Source organism: Gorilla gorilla, chromosome 5, assembly GCF_029281585.2.
Source record: "Gorilla gorilla gorilla isolate KB3781 chromosome 5, NHGRI_mGorGor1-v2.1_pri, whole genome shotgun sequence".
Lineage (NCBI taxonomy): Eukaryota > Metazoa > Chordata > Mammalia > Primates > Hominidae > Gorilla > Gorilla gorilla.
The window spans coordinates 164,039,604-164,057,330 of record NC_073229.2 but is presented as its reverse complement, the minus strand read 5'-3'; the positions used below and the strand labels follow the sequence as shown (position 1 = coordinate 164,057,330).

At 38.5% G+C, this 17,727-nt stretch overlaps 1 long non-coding RNA gene across 1 annotated transcript in view; it reads right to left on the bottom strand.

Annotated features, from left to right (window-relative positions):
• Positions 1-15,629: 15,629 nt before the first annotated feature.
• The window catches only part of LOC101128945 (uncharacterized), a 182,008-nt gene continuing 179,910 nt past the window's right edge, over positions 15,630-17,727 (bottom strand). Inside the window, exon 3 of the long non-coding RNA XR_008680962.2 lies at positions 15,630-16,820. This is a non-coding gene — a long non-coding RNA (uncharacterized lncRNA). The remainder of the gene's footprint in view (positions 16,821-17,727) is intronic.

Sequence of the window (17,727 nt, the reverse complement as noted above, 5' to 3'; positions counted from 1 at the left end):
TGATACATTTCACAAGAGTATTAGTGTATCCAGCTCATCAATATTTAAACACTCTAAATAAATCAATGAGAAGAATAAATAATGCTAAAATACTGCTTAAGGGAACATATTGCAATACCAAAAATTATTGCAAAGCATAGAAAGAGGAGTTAAAAAAAAAGACAAGGCTGAAATTAAAATCTTGTCCACTTACTAAATAGTTGTCCTAAATGAACATTTATCAAGTGTTTATAAATTTAAAATTTTCCATTGATAATCAGCAAGTTTATATACTGTATTAGTCAGTTCTTGCACTGCTATAAAGAAATGCCTAAGACTGGGTAATTCATAAAGAAAAAAAGGTTTAATTGGCTTATGATTCTGCAGACTGTGCAGGAAGTATGGTGGCATCTGCTCAGCTTCTGAGGAGGCCTCAGGAAACTTACTATCATGGTTGAAGGCAAAGTGGAAGCAGCACCTCGCATGGCTGGAGCAGGAGGTGCTACACACTTTTAAACAACCAGATCTTGTGAGAACTCTATCATGGGAGCAGTACTAGGGGCATAGTCTAAACCATTCATGAGAAACTGCCCGCATGATCCAATCACCTCCCATCAGACCCCACCTTCAACACTGGGTATTACAATTAGACATGAGATTTGGGCAGGGACACAGATCCAAACCATATCATATACAATGCAAATTTGATAGTTTTCTTTCATGGTTTGATTGATTAATGGATATATTCTGTCTGTATTAGGAGATTCTTAGCACACTAAACAAACTGTTAAACAAATTTCAATAATAAAATTAGTAGAAAACTAATGCAAAAGTGACTGTACTGGAAACTCTGAAATTCACTCATTGATAAAATGAATGTATACCAAAGATAAAAGATGAATGATATACACCAGGAAAGCTTTGTTTGGAAAGCTAGAAAGCTAAAGCCAGATTTCATTGAAACTTCCTAAAAATGCTAAAGGATAAATATTAAGAATGGGATAAAATGGTTTAATGTTAATAGGTGGCTATCAAAAACCACTCAAATACAGCTCTCAAATATGCTAGAAGTTTAATGCTGGGAAGAATAGGAAGAAGATGAAAACTAACCAGGTTACATCCTGAGGGGGGGAAATCATCATTGCTAAAATGATGGGATCCTCTGAGATGCACCAGCTATTGAGATATCAAGTCCAAGGAGGTCAGTGGTTTTATGGAATACAAAATGTGAGCTCTTTGATTTCAAGAAGTATGTCTTACTTATCTGTATAAACCCAGTAGCTGACGTCATTTCACATTCAATAAATACAGAAGAAAGGATAGAAGAAAGAAAGGAATGGAAAGAGGGAGAAAGGAAGAGGACCAGGTTATGAGACATAATATGTACATTTTATTATTTTAAATGACCTAAAATATCTAGACTCAAGAAAATCATATTATAGCTTATAGAGAGTTGTCCTAATTCTCAGAAAAGGGAAATTACATCCTGAGATTTATACGTAAGTAACATTGAAGTTGAATCTCCAGTCATTTTCTGGAACAACCTGTTAAACAGAGACAAGGTAGACTCTTAGAAAATAGCACAGTAAACACTAGGAGCCTGCACAGTTCACTAAAAAAAACTTAGCCCCTGTTTTATTTTTAATTGTATCACTGGATTGTAAATTAATAGGGATGCTTCCAATATAGTTCATCTTCAAAGGTATTTGGCCTCATGACACCTTTGCTTGTTTCTACAATTATGTAGACTAGGCATTCCTTGGGCACTTATATCACAAAAGTGATTATTAATAGGATTTTATCAGCCAGAAAGGCTTCTAATATTGTGTTTGCAGAATTATTTCACAACCCAGTCCTAATGTGTTTTAAATGGATAAGTTGGCTAAACCTGGAACATATGTCCTAAAGCTAGGAGAAATAGCAATGGCTAAAGATGCAAAATTATCTTAATAAACTAAAATGATACTCTTAATAAAAAGATCAAAATGTAAACGGATAAATGGTAAACTTTGCTTGTAGGGTAACTAATACATTCCATGGGGATTTGCTTATATAAAAAAACTTAGTAATTTTAGTTAACCAGAGCGTAAGGATGAGCTAACTTATTCACAGTTGTCCAAGCAGTTCATGAATAGAGTTCAGGGGGTACACAAATTTGAAAGGGCAAAAAGCATTATTTTCACTAACTTTTAGCAGAAATCTAACATTTAGTTTCATTATGGATGTAGGCAAAACACAACAGTAGTTTTGGCAGTACCTGTAACTATGTCAACAATAGTAGACACAGATATTTCCCTATCACATTATAATTTCTGTGAAAATCTCAAAATGGTCATTATGCTTCACTACTTCAAAATTAAGATAATTATTGAGCCCACCATTAGATCTTGCTACTCATACATTCATAAAGATATATATGGCTGGGCGCGGTTGCTCACGCCTGTAATCCCAGCACTGTGGGAGGCCAAGGTGGGCAGATCACAAGGTGAGGAGATCGAGACCATCCCGGCCAACACAGTGAAACCCCGTCTCTACTAAAAATACAAAAATTAGCTAGGCGTGGTGGTGCATGCCTGTAATCCCAGCTACGTGGGAGGCTGAGGCAGGAGAATCACTTGAACCCGTAAGGCAGAGATTGCAGTGAGCTGGGATCATATCACTGCACTCCAGTCTGGTGACAGAAAGAGACTCCATCACACACACACAAAAATAATAATAATATATATAGACACACACACACACACACACACACACACATAAACATATATAGTACTAAATAATAAATTATATTTTGCTAGCTGTATTTTAATATAATTTATTGGGAAGTAAGTGGCATAGTAATGTTTCATGGAAAATCTGCTAGTCCAGTTCACACCTGTACAGATCATGCTTGAATTTGCATTCACGTTTTATTGAAAACATTAACAATTGGAATAAATTAGGGGTGTGTGGGGGAGAAGCAATGTCCAGCAAGATTCAAGCCTAGGAATTATATTATGAGAAACATAACTCCTCTAGAAGCAAATACTAATTAGCACAAGACACTAGAGAGAAACCACGATGTGATGAAAAAGATGATGTGCATCAATTTAGACAGAACTAAAAGCGTATCCCACCTCCACTGCTTATCGTCCTGTTAACTTAGGTGGCTATTTAACTCTCTGATTCTCAGTTTTGATGTCTATATCTTGAAGATAATACATACAGCAGTGCACAGTTGGAATGAGGAATAGAAAAAAATGTATTAAAGACTAACAATGCCTGGTACGTAATAGAATCTCAAAAGTTGTGTTGTGGTTGGCATGGTCTTATCAAGAAAACCAAGTCTTCACATTTATATGCCCAGGTCTGCCTCATCAGAGGCGGAAGATTTGTGTAGACCCCTCTACCTTCAGGACTGTTATATGAAAATTGAACAGCTCTGCTTTATTTTGCTCTAGGGGACAGAAACAGGACAAATAGTGCACGACAGCTTTTAGTTAACTGTCATAAAGAACTGCCTAGCAATCAAATTGTTCAATGATGGACTTTGATGCTCCATAAAATAATGAGACTCTTGCCTGTGTGTGTGTTTAAGGAAACAGTAGATTTCCCTGTACTCTGGTTGGGGTGGGGAAAGAGCTTGCCAACATGGGAGGCTGCCCATGGGGCTCACAGCTTCCCGCCAACTGCAAGGCTCCAAGAGTCTCTATAGCCTCATCAGTGAGGCTAAACAGAAAGAATATATCAAGTTGTCAGATTCAACAAATGTTGTTTTTCCTCTACTGCTGAGGACCATAGTCATCATTTAAACGATGAGATCACTAATTTGAGAATAGAATTTCCAGCCTCTGGTAAAATGGACATAATATTGGACAGGCAACATTTAAATTTCAAACAGGTAAAATGACAATCATAGCTACAGGATTCTAACACGAACTAAAGTTCAATTTTGTAATAATTAATGACTACATAAATGACAGTAATAATAACAAAAAGGTACATGAGTATGCTATCATCAAATAAATGTTTAAATACGCAACTGCTTTTTCTGGAAAATTATGATCCTGAAGTTTGTTCCAAACAATACCAGCAAGGCCTTTATAGGAAAAAGTTCATCTCCAAAAACAGTCTAGTAGCAGGTTGAGAATTTGAACAGCAGCAAAGGAATCATAAACATTTTCTTGCCAGATGTACTTCCCAGATGTAAGGACACTCAATGTTTCAGCAAGCAAGGAAAGGCAGAGAGAACCAGGAGAGCTGGAAAACAATACACGAGTTAACCATTTGTTTTAATAACTACTTAAATACAAAAAATATTTATCATTTATTATATAGTTAACAAAAATAACTTTCTTCTTTTTCCTTCTTTTTCCCCTCAGTTTTCTCCTCTCTCTCTCTCTCTCTTCACCTCCCCGCCATCCCCCTCTGGTCATTTCCTCTCCCTTAAGGGGCCCCTTGAATTGCTTACAAACTCTGAAGTTTCCTCATGTTTCCACACTTTGAAGTGTCCCCTTCCCCCACTATATCTCCCTTCTGCAAAATCTATTCTTCAAAAAGAGAAATAACTTTTTCCAAAGAAAAGTACATCCTGATAGAACTACAGTTGATCAAGTCATTCACATTACTAAATAAGCTAACCACAGTTTTTTTAATGAGCAAATTCTCATACTATTTAGAGCTATTTGGATGCACACAAATATTTACTATTATATTATAGTTATCTACATGTAGAAAAAAAAACTATAAGAAAGAGAGTTCAGGCTGGGCACAGTGGCTCATGCCTGTAATTCCAGTACTTTTGATAGGCTGAGGCGGGTGTATCACTTTGAGCTCAGGAGTTCAATACCAGCCTGGGCAATGCAGAGAAACCCTGGCTCTACAAAAAATACAAAAATTAGCTGGGCATTGGTGGCTCGAGCTTATAGTCCCAGCTACACTGGAGGCCAAAGCTGGAAAATTGCTTGAGCCCAGGACGGGGAGGTTGCACTGAGCTGAGATAAGGTCACTGCACTCCAGCCTGGGCAACAGAGTGAGAACGTGTCTCAAAAAAACAGAAAGAAAGAGAGAGAGAGAAGGAAGGAAGGAAGGAAGGAAGGAAGGAAGGAAGGAAAGAAAGAAAGAGTTCAGTAAACATATCAGTATCTAAAGATTTTTCAAATAAAGTGTTTATACATTACATTCTGGCATACTACATAGATTCATGTTATATATTTGACTTTGGCAATAATTATTTTAATCCTTTTTATAAAGATACCACAACGTATATGAAGTTGTAACTTTGATATCTGAATCTGCACATGATTAAATGTTGTGATGTCCCTGCAAATGTTCCAGGAGGAAAAGTCACTCTCAATACAACACTACCTTGGCATGTCCACTTAGCACACGGAAAGTGCCCCTGAGGGTAAATCTTCTATTCAGAAGTACGGTCCCAGGACCTTGACCCATCCACACATTCAGAGTGTAGTTTTTCCACAGAATGGTGTATAAACTCCATTCCAATTTATTCAAATCCTATGAGAAATATAACTTCTAAAGGGACCAGCTCATTCTCTTTGTAGAAGGGAATCAGAAAGAGAGTTCAAAAGATGAAGAGAATGTCTAATGGGACAGCCTGAGGTGGCTTATCAAGGTTGGGTTTATAATTGGGGCTGGACAGGCCAGTTTCCCAGACCAGATACTCACTCTCCTGGAGAGGGCTAGAATAGGCACCACTATGAACAGCCTTCTTCTGTTTCTTCATAACTGACCAATATTCTGCTCATTATATTTTTCTTTAAATATAATTTAAAATAGTCAAAATTGATGACTTTTCAAATAGTCAAAACTGATGCTCTGGCTATAATTTTTGTTTGTGTGTTTGTTTTTTGAGATGGAGTCTCGCTCTGTCCCCCAGGCTGGAGTGCAGTGGTGTGATCTCAGCTCACTGCAAGCTCCGCCTCCTGGGTTCATGCCATTCTCCTGCCTCAGCCTCCTGAGTAGCTGGGACTACAGGCACCCGCCACAACTCCCGGCCAATTTTTTGTATTTTTAGTAGAGACGGGGTTTCACCGTGTTAGCCAGGATGGTCTTGATCTCCTGACCTCGTGATCCACCCGCCTCGGCCTCCCAAAGTGCTGGGATTACAGGCGTTAGCCACCGCGTCTGGCCTGCTCTGGCTACAATTTTATACTTTTAACATGATTTTTTACTTCTTTGCTCTAATCTACTAATCTGTTGATGTCAGTGTTTTACTCTAAGGTGATGGCATAAGGAGATTTCTATTATAAATACAAATATAAGAAATGTTTTTACCTATTGATAACCTGAAATGTAACCATGGAAATTTTTGTATAAACATATCAAAAGTGATGCATTTAGAAGCTACTGCCTGTAGCTTCTAGTGCCAGACACACTATTGGTCCCACCATATGCCACTTGTATGAGCATTGGTCAAATTGTTCAATCTCTTATAGCCTCAATTTGATCATATATAAAGTGATAATAGCATCTCCCTCCCAAGTCATGTATGAAGACTTAATTGGTTGCATGACATGAAGAGTGTGATACACTAAGGAGCTGTGTGGGACATTCCTCACTTGATTTATTTTCACTCATTACTTACTTCTCTCCAAAAAAATGAACCTTTGCATTATTTCCCACCATGTCTCTAACAAGTCAAATTACTTTACGTGAGACTGCTCATTTGCATGCCCACATCTTTTCCCTCCAATAACCTATGGTGATATCTCTCTGACAAGCATCAGCAAAGTCACCTTCAGGATGAACGTCTCCTCGTACATGCATTATCCCCTCACAGCATTGCTTTCTCAATCTGTGCTATGTCAATTTGCACTTGAAGACACATTGCTCAGTTTCATTACTCCTTATGTGCCTCATTGCCTTAATATTTTAACTTCTTGAGAGTAAAGATTTTGCTTTCTTCTTCTTTTAAACTGGCCTGCTCAATCACCTAAACCCTCACCCCTACCCCTAGCTAATGTAACAGTGGCATTAGTTTCATGTGGACTGTCAGGCTAATGAGAAATTATTTTAGCACTACAGAAGGGGGAAGTCTACAGAGAAGCTGTTAGGTATATCAAAGCAACAGAATAAAGACAGAAATCAAAGAAGGTCAGAAAATTACTTACCCTTCCTTTCTTCTAAATGGTAAATGATTTATTTGCTTCAGTCTCTTAAGGGATACAGGTACCTTCCCTGTGGCTGCTTTCTACAAATGGTGAAAGCAAAGAAAGTCAGAAATGCAAGTCTCAAAGCAGAGATAACAGAAACACTTGAAGAAATAAGCTACAATAAATCAATAGGTACTTAGAGTTACAAAGAAATTAAGGAGTAAATGCAAACATTTTTCTCAAGTGTGTCCTAAGTCACCATCTAAAACGTCTTTTATAAAAAACTATGTTAAAAAATAGAGGTCTACAGTGATACATATAATTGAATACAGGTAGACTGTAAATATAAATAGTTAAACATGTCCACAACTTCTGAGTAAGTTCTCTGTTAACCGAAGTAAAAAAAAGATAATTTCAGAATGGATAAAAGGTAAGGTTCTGCACCGATTAAAACCAGATTAAAAAAGAAGAAACACGAAGCTAAATAGGTAGTTATTGTTTCTGTTTTTCTGTCCCATAAAAACCCCTGAAGAACTTTTTCCCTCCTACCATTTCCCAAAGGAGACACATTTATTCCAGGAATGTGCTTTTAGCAGGATGGAGAGCTGCATTTTTGTTACAAGTGAATGACACCTAGGAATGAGTGTTTAAATCGTGGAGAGATTTGGAGGTGAATTAGTAAATAGGATTCAAATCAGAGCAAAATCAAATCATAACAGACAAATGGGAAAACAAATTCCATCCTGATGTGTGTTAGTCAGATTTTTACTAAATAATAAAAATGTGAAAATAGCTTTGGAATTTAAATCTCATTTAAATGCAGGCCCAAGAAGACTTTATAATTCTAAATGAATGTAATAACTTTAATATTGTTTAACCTATATAAGATTTTGATTAGCATGACTTGATGAATGGGAATTTTCTCTTTAAAAATACTGCAGAATGTTTACAAAAAAAATAGCTACTTCAGTTAGACATGGAAATTGTTTTTAAAATGTTTTATTATGATTTTTAAAAACCTTCTTGGGAATTACTTATTTAATTTTACAATACTTTCTAAACAGCACCCTGGCAAACATTTCTTATTAACATTAAAGTGGATTTATGTTGATGTTTTTAAACTTTCACAGGACTTCAGGACATCCTGAGATAATTTTTGATACTTGGGAGTCACAAAACATAGATAGTAAATCTTTTACCTGAAAGAAGACTTCAGTATAGGCATACCCCGGAGATACTGCAGGTTCAATTCCAGACCACTACAATAAAGTGAAAATCACAATAAAGGGAGTTACACAAACTTTTAGTTTCCAAGTGCATATAAAAATTATGATTACAGGCCAGGTGCGGTGGCTCACACCTGTAATCCCAGCACTTTGGGAGGCCTAGGTGGGTGGATCAGGAGGTCAGGAGATCGAAACCATCCTGGCTAACACGATGAAACCTTGTCTCTACTAAAAATAGAAAAAATTAGCCAAGCGTGGTGGCGGGCACCTGTAGTTCCAGCTACTCGGGAGGCTGAGGCAGGAGAATGGCGTGAACCCTGGAGGTGGAGCTTGCAGTGAGTCCAAATCACGCCACTGCACTCCAGCCTGGGCGACAGAGCCAGACTCCATCTCAAAAAAAAAAAAAAAAAAAGAGTTATGATTACACTATATTATAGTCTGTTAAGTGTACAACATCATTATGTCTGAAAAAAGACACAGTTTACATCTTCATTAAAAAATACTGATACGGGGAGGGGGGAGAGGATCAGAAAAGATAACTACTGGGTACTGGGCTTAATACTTGTGTGATGAAATAATCTGTACAACAAACTCCCATGACACAAGATTACCTATGTAACAAACCTTCACAAGTATCCCTGACCCTAAAACAAAAGTTAGAAAACAAAAACTTTATTGCTAAATAATACTACTAACAACCTTCTCAGCCTTTGTCAGGTTGTAATTTTTTTCTTTTTCTTTTTTTTTTTTTTTGAGATGGAGTCTCACTCTGTCACCAAGCTGGAGTGCAGTGGTGCCATCTCGGCTCACTGCAACCTCTGCCTCACGGGTTCAAGTGATTCTCCTACCTCAGCCTCCCGAGTAGCTGGGACTACATGTGCACGCCACCAAGCCCGGCTAATTTTTGTATTTTTAGTAGAAACGGGGTTTGGGGTTTCACCATGTTGGCCAAGATGGTCTTGATCTCTTGACCTCAGGTGATCCATCCACCTTGGCCTCCCAAAGTGCTGGGATTACAGGCGTGAGCCACTGCACCCAGCCAGGTTGTAATATTTTTTCTGGTAGAAGGTCTTACCTTGCTAATGGCTGCTGATTGATCAGGGTGGTGGTTGCTAAAAGCTAGGGTGGCTATGGCAATTTCTTAAAATAGGGCAACAATGAAGTTTGCCACATCAATTGATTCTTCCTTTCATGAAATATTTCTCTGTAGCATGCTACGATGTTTGATAGCATTTTACCCACAGGAGAACTTCTCTCAAAATTGAAGGGAATCCTCTCAAAACCTGCCACTGCTTTATTAAATAAGTTTATGTAATATTATAAATCCTTTGTTGTCATTTCAACAATGTTTACAGCATCTTTACCAAAAGTAGATTCCATTTCAGGAAACTACTTTCTTTGTTCTTTCATAAGAAGCAACTCCTCATTCATTAAAGTTTGATGATTGTAGCAATTCAGTCACATCTTCAGTTCTAGCTTTCCACCACGTATGCAGTGATTTCCACCACGTATGCAGTTATTTTCTTCCACTAAGTCTTGAACCTATCAAAGTCATCCAGGAGGGTTAGAATCAACTTCTTCCAAACTTGTGTTAATGTTGATATTTTGACCTCCATCCATGAATCACAGATGTTTTTAATGGTATCTAGAAAGGTGAATACTTCCCAGAAGGTTTTCTTTTTTTTTTTTTTTTTTTTTTTGAGATGGAGTCTCGCTCTGCCAGGTTGGAGTGCAGTGGCACCATCTCAGCTCACTGCAACCTCTGCCTCCCGGGTTCAAGCAATTCTCCTGCCTCAGCCTCCCGAGTAGCTGGGACTACAGGCGTGTGCCACCACGCCCGGCTAATTTTTTGTATTTTTAGTAGAGATGGGGTTTCACCGTGATAGCCAGGATGGTCTCGATCTCCTGACCTTGTGATCTGCCCTCCTTGGCCTCCCAAAGTGCTGGGATTATAGGTGCCCGGCCCAGAAGGTTTTCAATTAACTTTCCCAAATCCATCAGAGAAATCACTATCTATGGTAGCAATGACCTTACAAAATGTATTTCTTAATAAAACTTGAAAGTCAAAATTTCCCCTTGACCCGTGGGCTGCAGAATGGATGTTGTGGTAGCAGGCATGGAAACAACATTCATCTCCTTGTACATCTCTTGGGTGACTAGGTGCATTGCCAATGAGCAATACTATTTTGAAAGGAGTCTTTTCTTCTGAGCAGTAAGTCTCAACAGTGAGCTTAAAATAGTCAATAAACCATACCATAAACAGATGGGCCATCTTCCAGACTTCGTTCTTTTATTTATAGAGCACAGGCAAAGTAGATTTAGCATCACTCTTAAGGGCCCTAGGACTTTCAGAATGGTAAATGAACATTTGTTTCAACTTAAAGTCATCAACTGCATTAGCCCTTGAGAAGAGTGTCAGCCTGTCCTTTGAAACTTTGAAGCCAGGTATTGGCTTCTTGTCTTCATAAAAATCCTAGATAGCATCTTCTAATCTAAGGCTGCATTGTCTTCATTAAAAATCTGTCAGAGTAGCCCCCTGTGTTAGGCTGCTCTTGCATTGCTATAAAGAAATACCAGAGGCTGGGCACGGTGGCTCATGCCTGTAATCCCAGCACTTTGGGAGGCCTAGGTGGGTGGATCACGAGGTCAGGAGATCCATACCATCCTGGCTAACACGGTGAAACCCTGTCTCTACTAAAAATACAAAAAAATTAGCCAGGCGTGGTGGCGGGCACCTGTAGTCCCAGCTACTCGCGAGGCTGAGGCAGGAGAATGGTTTGAACCTGGGAGGTGGAGGTTGCAGTAAGCTGAGATCGCACCACTGCACTCCAGCCTGGGCAACACAGCGAGACTCCATCTCAAAAATAAATAAATACCTGAGACCAAGTAATTTATTAAGAAAAGAGGTTTAATTGGCTCACGGTTCCGCAGGCTGCACAGGAAGTGTAATGCTGGCATCTGCTTAGCTTCTGAAGAGGCCTCAGGGAGATTTTACTCTAGCAGAAGGTGAAGCAGGAGTAGACACATCACGTTGCTTGCGTGGGAGCAAGAGAAAGAATAGCGGGGAGGTGTCACACACTTTTAAACAACCAGATCTCGTGAGCTCACTTGCTATTGTGAGGACAGCACCAAGTCATGAGGTATCCACCTCCATGACCCAAACACTTCCCACCAAGCCCCACATCCAACATTGGGAGATTACATTTCAACATGAGATTTAGAGGGGACAATATCCAACCCATATCACTACCTTCATCAATTATCCTAGTCAGATCTTCTGGGTAACTTGTAGCCTTTACATCACCACTTGTGACTTATGGAGATACCTTAAACTTTATGAACCAAACTCGACTAGTTTCAAACTTCTCTCGGCAGCTTCCTCATCTCTCTTAACCTTCACAGAATTAAAGAGAGTTTGGGCCTCGTTCTGGATTAGGCTTTGGTTTAAGGGAATGCTGTGGCTGGTTTCATCTTCTACCTAGACCTCTAAACCTTTCTCCATATCAGCAATAAGGCTGTTTCTCTTTCTTATTATTCATGTATTTATTGGAGTCGCAGTTTCAATTTCTTGAAGATTTTCTCTCCTACATTCACTACTTGGCTAACTCTTTGGTGCAAGAGGCCTAGCTTTTGGCCTATCTCAGCTTTCAACATGCCTTCCTCATGAAGCTTAATCATTTCTAGCTTCTGATTTCCAGTAAGAGACCTGTGACTCTTCCTTTCACTTGAACACACAGAGGCCATTATAGCGTTATTAATTGGCCTAATTTCAATATTGTTGTGTCTCAGCAAATACAGAAGTGTAAGGAGAGGGAGAGAAACGGGAATAACCAGTCAATGGAGCAGTCAGAACACACACATTAATTGATGAAGTGCACCATCTTATATGGGCACAGTTTGTGGTGCCCCAAAGCAATTACAATAGAAACATCAAAGATCACCATAATAGATATTTCAATAATGAAAGCGTTTGAAATATTTAGAGAATTACCAAAATGTGACACAGAGACACAAACTGAGCACGAGTTTTTGAATGATACCAATAGACTCGTTCAACTCAAGGTTACCAAAAACCATCAACTTGTAAAAAAAAAAAAAAAGCCACATCTGCAAAGCATAATAAAATGAAGTATGTTCACACTCATCAATTATGAGAAATTTAAAGTACAATGAATAAAGAAAAATCTGCAGCATGAAAAAGTAAGTACGTGTAACATATTTATCTAGAGGAAGTCTTTGGACTTGAAACATGCATATGACTAAGTGTTCATAGCTCTTCAAAAAACAAACTCCAGTCAAAACTTAAAGAAGAACAGATGGATAGAAAAGAATGGCAGCAGGCTATGTGAGTTTTGGAAACAGGTTTGTAGGGATAAAGTAGCTCAGAGAGGTCATTGCCTTGGGGTTGCTCCAAGATTAATGTGTAGGCACATTTGTGATAAATGGGGAAATTTTGATCAGAAGTTATTGGAAAAGGCAATCTATGCCACAGTGAGTGTGTGTGTGCATGTGTGTGTGTGTGTGCATGTGTGGGTGTGTGTGTGTGTGATTTACATGTTTAAATAACAGGAGACATCTATTTTGAATCCAGTTGAATTATAATCCTTTTCTCTAGAAAGTAGATACAAGATATAAAATAAGAATGAAGCTAGTTTTGTTTGTTTGTTTTGTTTTTTTGAGACAGGGTCTCACTCTATTACCCAGGCTGGAGTGCAGTGGTGTGACCACAGCTCACTGCAGTCTCAACCTCCAAGGCTCAGGTGATCCTCCTACCTCAGCCTCCCGAGTAGCTGGGACTACAGGTGTGCACCACCACGCCTAGCTGGTATTTTTGTATTTTTTGTAGGAACGGGGTCTCACCATGTTGCTCAGGCTGGTCTCAAACTCCTAGGCTCAAGTGATCCTCCCAACTTGGCCTCCCAAAATGCTGGGATTACAGGCATGAGCCACTGCACCTGGCCATGGATGAAACTAGTTGAGATCAGTCAAGGGAATAAAAAACAATAGATCTATGCTCTTATTTGGCATAGAATAAAAAAAGAAAATTAACAGAAGCCAAAGAATTGAGAAACAAAAAAGAAAGCAAGTTATATAAAAGGCAAGCACGTTATAATCACTAGGATTATTGTATTATGGCTGTTAAATCATTTCCAGAACTCTTCATGCTGAGTGTAGGGAGAGGGGCAGGACAGGGAGGAAGAGGTAGAAAAGGAGTGGGAGGAAACAGACAGAGAGGGAAACAGAGAAGAGGAGAAAACTAATGGGAAAGATTGGTTTATTTAAAATACCACTTTCACGATTTCTTTTCCTTGCACAAGAACTCATATATCTTAGTTAAAAACCTATCTGTGTAGTAGTGATTATCAGCCTGCTTTAGTGATAGAAGCCATTTTTTAATGTACCCAGGATAACCAACTTCATCAACATGTGGTGGAAATCTAATCACCTTTGAAAAACAGTTTTGAGTAATTTCTTGGACTACCACATCCTTTGTAATAGAAAGTCCAATCTCTCTCTCCCCAGCTACACATTTGCTATTAATATCAGGCCTTATTCAGTCCAAATAGGTTTTCTCTTTCTTTTCTTTTCTTTTTTTTTTTTTTTTTTTTTGAGATGGGGTCTCACTGTGTCACCCAGGCTGGAGTGCAGTGGCGTGATCTCGGCTCACTGCAACCTCTGCCTCCTGGGTTCAAGAGATTCTCCTGCCTCAGTCTCCTCAGTAGCTGGGATTACAGGCAAGTGCCACCGCACCTGGCTAATTTTTGTATTTTTAGTAGAGACGGGGTTTCACCATGTTGGCCAGGCTGATCTTGAACTCTTGGCCTCGGGTGATCCACCCACCTTGGCCTCCCAAAGTGCTGGGATTACAGGCATGAGCCACTGCGACCAGCCAGGCTTTTTTTTTTTTTTTTTTTTTGAGACGGAGTCTCGCTCTGTCCCCCAGGCTGGAGTGCAGTGGCGTGATCTCGGCTCACTGCAAGCTCCGCCGCCCGAGTTCACGCCATTCTCCCGCCTCAGCCTCCTAAGTAGCTGGCACTACAGGCACCTGCCACCACGCCTGGCTAATTTTTTTGTATTTTTAGTAGGGACAGGGTTTCACCGTGTTAGCCAGGATGGTCTCGATCTCCTGACCTCGTGATCCGCCTGCCTCCGCCTTCCAAAGTGCTGGGATTGCAGGCGTGAGCCACCGCGCCCGACCCTTCCCCCCAACCCCCTCCAAATTTCCAGAGCAGAGATAAATTGGAAGACACTAGACTGATATTGCTGATTCTTTTTGCTACTACAATGTGTAGATATACAAAACTGACTTTGCACAGACTCATGAACCTGTAATTCCCACAGTGATTACAAACCCTGCATGGGCCATACTAATCTATTCTGCCTTGCCACTAAATATGTCAGCCATCTTGGTTTACACTCACATGTTCTACCATAGCTACTCAAAGGACCATACCATTCCGAAATGGATGCTTACTAAGGTTCCAACCTTTCTTTGATTTATCTAGCTCTGTAAAAACTAGTACCTAGTCCTTTCTTTCCTTTGATGGTATCTGTTTTTGGAGAATCCTGGTATCCTGTTCTACTTTTGGAACTTAGTAGATGACATCATGATCCACTCAGGAAAGTTTTCTGGATTTCATGTGAGTATGTGTAGTCAATTGCATGTTAAAGTAACCACAGATGAAGATCATGTTTAGACATAGTTTCTAACCTGAAGATTCCAATCCTTAACTTGCTGGCATTGCCACCAATTACTGGCATTTACTCGGAGACCCCTTGAAACATGAGTAGAAGTCAACATCTTCACTGGGATTTTTGTCAGTTGTCTGGATCCCAGGTTTTGGTAGAGAAATCTTAAAGGAAAGTAATTCAGTGTGGTGTGTATGAGGGCAGTTTTGTTTTGTCAATCCTACTAGCCTTGCAATTACAGGCCTGTATGTCATACTTAGATGGTAGGCTGAAGGCAAACCGAGCGTCTCTGAATCCCCCCTTCCCATCTGATTTCTGATGGTTTTTTCTTAGTCTGAGTTTAGCTTTGTTGATGTAAAGAACAAAAGACAATTAAAATACACTAATGTTTCCCATCATCATCCAACTATACATTACGAAACGTGGTCTTCAAGACGTAGCAGGCAATAACTTGACTAAATGTTTTGCAACCACATAACGGGGTCAACAGTTTTTCACCTCTTAATATCTTCCTCTCCACTCAGTTCACTTAGCCAAAGTCATATTTTAGGTTCTGTTTTGCAGCAACCCAGTCATAGTCCTAAATTCATTATGACTTGGTTCAACTGCATGTAATGAAAATTCCACAAATAACAATGGCTTAAACAAGATAGTTTATTTTTCTTGCACATAAAAGGTGTCCACAAGGAGAGTATCCAAGGCAACTATGGCAGCTTTACGGTTCAATGAAGTACACAGTCCCTTGTCTGTAAGTATCATTCTGCACATGGCTTACATTCTCCAGACCATCATATTCTGGTCCAAGATGGCTGCTGGAGCTACAGACATAATACTCATACTCTAAATATCAAGGAAAAAAGGACAGCAAGGAAAAACCCTCACATTTTTAAGGAGACTTTTCAGAAAAATTATACCCAACAGTTTTACTTAATTGTCTTTGGGCACAACCTAGTTATACGGCCACACTTAAACACAAAGGAGTCTGGGAAATGTCATTGTTTAGCTGAGTGGCATTGTGTCAGCCTAAAAACGTCAGGATTTTTTTACTAAGGAGAAAGGGGGAAATCAATTTGATAATATGTTTCTCATAGATGTTTAAGAGTTCTTATAGAAGAATTAAGTGTATTTTGTGTGTCCATATTTGGCATCAAGCACGTTTATCTATCAACGTACTAATAAGTGATTTCTTTCTGTTTGTCTTATGTTTTTCAATTATATACAATAGAGAAACATAAAAATTCAGACTGCTCTCAGAGATTAAGTGAAACATATATACACACACATATACACACATATACACACAAACATGCATATAATTGACATGGAGCATAATAAATCCTTATCTATGATTTAAAGATTTTTAAAAATCTATCACTACAAGGAATTTGTTGCCATAATTTGTTGTATAAAATAATATTTTATTGTTTAAACAATATTTGCCACATTTATAACTAATAGCAAAGAATTATTCCAAAACATATTCCTGAGATGAATTTTTGGTCAAAATTTAAACTGAAGCAAATTTGTAAATTTGCAAAGAAATCAAGTTACTTTCCCCACACCCATAAACCTTGAATTCAGTTAGCACTAGACATAGCATATTACAAGAAAGGCTGTTTGTTTTGCTGTTTACAGCCCAAAAAGTACTGGATATCTCCCAGGAAATTCCAATTTTAGGAGGATTCCAACAAGCATGAAGAACTGAGTGGTTCAGATTTAGGCACAGATTGGAATCATAACATGGACATTATTCCAAGTCCAACGTGTCTGATCTTTGAGATTCAGCTTTCATTCATGCAGGTTCCAACAGTGAGGCATTTATAAATAAAACCTGGAGATAAAACAGGATTCAATATGTCAATATATAATCTTCATTACTGGCATAATAAAAATTAAAATGCACCACTTTCACATAAGCAAAAAGTGATAAATTTTAATTTTTGTTACTTTTTTCTAAGATAGATGGCAGTTACTTATAGGTTTTTTTTTAATTTATGCTGTCCCATAATATACAAAAATGCTATAAAAAATGCTTAAAAACTTGAGTGAAACCAATGTTGTAAGATTACATATGCCCACCAAATATGCACTTTCATTCATGAAATTAGTTGTTCTTATGTATGTTTAAAATAGGCTTTTAGTAATCATTCATTTGTTATTTAACAAATTTTTCATTGTAATGTACAATAAATGCATTTATTTACTAGAGGTACTTACAGGTCTCAAAGCAAGTAATGCACATTGAACCATATATTAGTGGATTATTTCTGTGATATAAAGTTCAGTGTTCATCTAAAATAGATCTCTTTCTCTTTTTACTCTATGCCCTTAGTCCTCCTAATTTCTTTATCTGGTAAAATATCCTGCACAAGGAAGATATTTAATAAATGAGGTTAAGTAATAGGTAGGTCAACGGTAATATTAGAATTACCTTTCCACAAAGAGATGCATTAAGAAGCAATGTAGGTCAGTCCTGCAGAGCCTGACTAACAGGTTCTGACACAGGCAAACAGTGCACTTTGGCTAATCCTCCAGATTGCTTATTACCAACACTTGCAATTTTAACTTATTGGAGTCAATATCAGAAATAAAGATGAGAAAATGATTCAATCCATATTGCTACACTTCAATCACTGAGTTGAGAGACAAGACGTTTTAAGATTTCCAGAAGTTACAAAACCTGTCTCTACCCAATAATTGGAACAACCTGTTAACAAGTAAAAGTTATCACCAACCCA